The sequence below is a fragment of the Bos indicus x Bos taurus genome, chromosome 21 (assembly GCF_003369695.1).
Source record: "Bos indicus x Bos taurus breed Angus x Brahman F1 hybrid chromosome 21, Bos_hybrid_MaternalHap_v2.0, whole genome shotgun sequence".
Lineage (NCBI taxonomy): Eukaryota > Metazoa > Chordata > Mammalia > Artiodactyla > Bovidae > Bos > Bos indicus x Bos taurus.
Genome location: NC_040096.1, coordinates 59,386,504 through 59,391,355, shown reverse-complemented (window position 1 = coordinate 59,391,355; position 4,852 = coordinate 59,386,504). Strand labels below are relative to the sequence as shown.

Here is a 4,852-nt window from a genome sequence, read left to right as displayed (position 1 = left end):
GAGGACGTTCTCTGATGGGCCATCTGCGTCCCTCCTGTCTCATCCCCATAGCCAAGCCAGTGCTCCCCTGAGCTGTCTCTCATATTTCTTTTCCTCTCTCCATCGCCATGGCCACTGCCTGAGTTGAGGCCTGGTCACCTGTCACCTGGACACTGAAGGCGCTTAGAGAGCCTCTTTGCTTTCCAGTCTTGTCCTGATACCCAGCTTCAATCCCTCCTCCCCATCACTGTCAGCAATCTTTCTCAAACACAGATATGATCATGACTGCCCCTGTCCACTTCCCCACCTAAAAATCCTTCAATGACTCTGTTGTTTACAGCAGGACTTTTCAAGAAAGTCAGCACACACAGTTGTAACCTGTACTGACTCTAAAGCTGGACAGTCCATGTGTGAATCTTAGCTCTGTCATCTGCGTGTCACTGAGTGAGTTGCCCAACCTCTCTGCACTTCAGCGACTTCATCGATAAAAGTGAGGAGAAAAGTAATAATAATAGGTATTAGCAATACCTACTCCACAGGACTGTGGTGAAGATTAAACAGCATGTTCCAGTTACCTGTTGTTCCAATAATAGAACACCCCAAACCCTAGCAGCTTAAAATGATGATTTTATTAATGTTTCTCACATTTCTGGGGACTTACAGAGCTTGGCTGGGTAGTTACTTGGGTCTCTCACATGGTTTTAGGCAGATAGTGGCTGGGTCTGTAACCATCTCCAGGCTTCCTCTCTCATCTGTCTTGCGGGAGATGTTGGCTGTGGGCTGGGATCTCAAGGGTTGGGAGAAGAGACTTCTTGGTGCAGAAGGAAGGCTGTCAAGGTTATGTTATAAGAAAAGCATGTGAGACACAAGAATCTGTTATGACCATCTTGGAAAATACAGTCTGCCACATAGTGGACAGCAAGTGGATAGCAAGTGCTCCATAAATGTTAGGCAATCCACTCCAGTACTCTTGCCTGGAAAATCCCATGGACGGGGGAGCCTGGAAGGCTGCAGTCCATGGGGTCGCTGAGGGTTGGACATGACTGAGTGACTTCACTTTCACTTTTCACTTTCATGCATTGGAGAAGAAAATGGCAACCCACTCCAGTGTTCTTGCCTGGAGAATCCCAGGGACTGGGGAGCCTGGTGGGCTGCTGTCTATGGGGTTGCACAGAGTTGGACTCAACTGAAGTGACTTAGCAGCTTACTACTGTTATTATTTTATGAACACAACCTTCATTTGGAAGAACAGTGTATGAAAGACAATGTAGAGCAGTGGGGTGGGAGGTGAGGGTGACACAGAAGCCCCCACATCAGCCAAAGCTTTGAGGAAGCTTTTCCAACTCTAAGGTCTCTGCTGTACCCAGTGGAAAGGCACTGGGTTACCCCCATCAGAATGCTTGGTTATAAGTAACAGAACTCCTTGAGTAAGTTTAAAGCAAAAAGGAGGTTGTAAAAGGACTCTGAAAACCCTCCATGGCTCCAGGAAAGCCTGGAGTGCAGGCTTGGTGGCTCACAAGCAGAAGCCATGGCTCCATTTCGAGGAGGAGCCTGTGCCACTGCCGCTGAACAGACAGGAAGCTGGTGCTGACGATGTGGGGCACTGTGTCTCACCATGCTCAGCAGGATGGAGTATGAAAGGCCAACCTACAAGGTATCCATGCTGTACCATCAAGTCTCCCATGGCTGTGTCTGATTTGTGGATTCAAGGTCACATGGCTGTGCCCTAGCTGCAAAGGAGGCTGGGAAGAAGCATCACCAGGTTCTGCCTTGGGAAGCCTGGGCTTTCCTGGCGGCTCAGCCGTAAAGAATCCACCTGCAATGCAGGTGGACCCCTGGGTCAGGAAGATCCCCTGGGTCAGGAAGATGCCCTGGAGGAGGGCATGGCAACCCACTCCAGTATTCTTGCCTGGAAAAATCCCATGGACAGAGGAGCCTGGTGGGCTACAATCCAAAGGGTAGCGAAGAGTCAGGCCTGACCAAAGTGGCTGAGCATGCATGCACCTTGGGAAGGCTAGGACTTTTAAGAGGGTTACTCTTAAGTACAGGAAGAGAGCTCAGAGGTTCTGGGAGGCTAGGGAGTAGCACGCATGCCTGCCATCTCCACACCAGCCCCTTTCCAGTCCCGTGAACCTTCTCATACTCCACTGCCCCACTGCCTCTCATGGCTCCTCCTCGTCCTTGTTCCCGGGTCATCTCTGACCCAGCTCCCCTGCACCAATCTTCTTCTGCCTCCTCTCCTGCCCCTCCTTTGTGCTCCATGGTACCCATGCATACCTCCATCTCAGCATCCACAGAAGCCAATTGCTCTCATTCATTTTCCTGTCCGTCTTTTCCTTGGGCTGAGTCTCTCGGGCTGTGGCGCTCCTTTCCATCTCTGACTCCATGTATAGCATGGAGCTGGCATGAAGTCGGTGCCCCTGGTACATGTGCAAGGAGACGAAACGAATGACAAAGTCCGCGTCACAGAAGTTCATGCTGCCCTCTGCTGAGGCATCTGGAAGCCCTTATTGGTCTGAGATCTGAGGTTTCTAAGTGAGCCCACATTCATCAGGCTGCTTTTCTTTCCATTCCCCCAAGAAAATAGAATTCTAGGAGGTCTTCCCCCCGCAGAATAAGACTTGAGACTAAAACCAAAGGAAAATATGCCAACAGGAAGCGGGGCTGTTTCCCGGCTGAGTAATGCCCCTGGAGTGCGTGGTGACCCTGCCTTCCCAGCTAAACATTTTCCTCCCAGAGTCAGGGGATGGGTGAGAGGTCCAGCCTCATCTGGTTTCCTCTTGATTTATCCTGACCTCCCCGGGAGGAAGGCCGTGCCGTTGGCAGGGACTGGGAGTTAATCCAGCACTAAGTGAGTAATTAAAAGTGAGGCCTTGGATATTTGCGTAATGAGCTGAGAGTGCTTCCCACTGAGCTGTCGGGCAGTTTTTCCAATCAATGTCATCTTCACTTTTAATGGCAAGTGACACTGTTTATATAAAAGGAAGGAGAAGAAGAAGGCACCTGGGTCTCCCCTGGCCCAACCTGTCTGCCCTTCCTTCCTCTCTATGATTCCAACTCCCTCAATCCTCACTACAGGTCTGGGCCACGGCAGGCCGGAACTTGGGTCTATGGTGGCAAATACTTTGGGATGGTTCCAGAAGCCAGTATATGGTGTTCCATTAGGCTTCTCTCATAGCTCAGTTGGTAAAGAATCTGCCTGCAATGCAGGAGACCCCGGTTAGATTCCTGGGTCGGAAAGATCCACTGGAGAAGGGATAGGCTACCCACTCCAGTATTCTTGGGCTTCCCTTGTGGCTCAGCTGGTAAAGAATCTGCCTGCAATGCGGGAGACCTGAGTTCAATCCCTGGGTTGGGAAGATCCCCTGGAGAAGGGAGGGGCTACCCGCTCCAGTATTCTGGCCTGGAGAATTCCATGGACTGTATAGTCCATGGCGTTGCAAAGAGTCAGACATGACTGAGCGCCTTTCACTTTCACTTTGATTATATTCTGTAATAACCTAAATGGGAAAAGAGTTTGAAAAAAGGATCCATGTATATGTATAACTGATCACTTGGCCATACACCTGAAACTGACACAACATTGACATCGACCATGCTCTGATATCAAATAGAAATTTAAAAAAGAGAAAGGACACTGTGATGGATCCCCAGTCGGATGAGGGGGACACCTGGTCCCTGATTCACAGGTGAGAAGACAGGAGCCCTGAGAGGTTTAGTACTGATGTCCCTTGGCCTCACCTGAGTGTTGGGGTGCAATGCCAGGCGCGTAGCAGAGCCGGTTCTGTCTGCCTTCTCATCCAGGGCCTCACAGCTTGGTGCTGACTAGAGGGGGCTCAGCCTGCATCCACTGGTCCTGCCCTGAGGTGCAGTGTGTTTTAAAGATATCTCAGCAGAGAAGAGAGACTGGAGAACCATGTGTCATCTTGACAGTGCTGATCCCACCCCAGGAAGGGTCAAGAAAAACAAAAGTGCTGAGACTTTGTGTTTTCTCACCAGAGGAGGACCCAGAACCCTGCTCTTCTGGCCTCCATGGGGAGACAGACTGGGAAGTTGTTCTGGTGGGGCTGGGGGCTCACTCCTCCTGTGAGAGTGACCACCCCCAGACAGCCTCATGGCTCTGCTCACAGATGTTCTCAGAGCTTTGCCTCTGGCTACAGGACACTCATATTCTCCAATCCCCTTCTGGGCTAGATCTGATCAACTGGGTGTGTGTGTGTGTGTGTGTGCTTTAATTTAATCCTATATTGCCCTTCAAGCTTAGTAGTGGTAGTAGTGAAGTTGCTCAGTCGTGTCGGACTCTTTGCGACCCCATTGACTATAGCCTACCAGGCTCCTCCATCCATGGGATTCTCCAGGCAAGAGTACTAGAGTGGGTTGCCATTTCCTTCTCCAGGGGATCTTCCCGACCCAGGGATCGAACCCAGATCACCCACATTGTAGGCAGACACTTTACCATCTGAGCCACAAGGGAAGTCCCCAAACTTGAGGATCAGCACATTGACATTTTTGGCAAATTAAGGTTCTAGTTCTGGGCTTCTAGTTCTAGTTCTGGGCTTTCCTGGTAGCTCAGTTGGTAAAGAATCTACCTGCAATGCAGGAGACACCGGTTCAATTTCTGGGTCGGGAAGATCCCCTGGAGAAGGGAAAGACTACCCACTCCAGTATTCTTGGGCTTGCTTGGTGGCTCAGTTGGTAAAGAATCTGTCTGCAATACAGAAGACCTGGGTTCAATCCCTGGGTCAGGAAGATCCGCTGGAGGAGGGCATGGCAACCCACTCCAGTGTTCTTGCCTGGAGAATCCCCATGAGAAGTGGAGCCTGGTGGGCTACAGTCCATGGGGTCGCAAAGAATCAGACATGACTGAGTGACT

General features: G+C 50.7%; 1 long non-coding RNA gene across 1 annotated transcript; it reads right to left on the bottom strand.

Annotated features, from left to right (window-relative positions):
* Positions 1-586: 586 nt before the first annotated feature.
* LOC113879979 lies at positions 587-2,681 on the bottom strand. The gene is made up of 2 exons (XR_003507550.1): positions 2,257-2,681; positions 587-808 (listed from the first exon to the last, which is right to left on the bottom strand). It is a non-coding gene; the product is annotated as an uncharacterized LOC113879979 (long non-coding RNA).
* Positions 2,682-4,852: the final 2,171 nt, after the last annotated feature.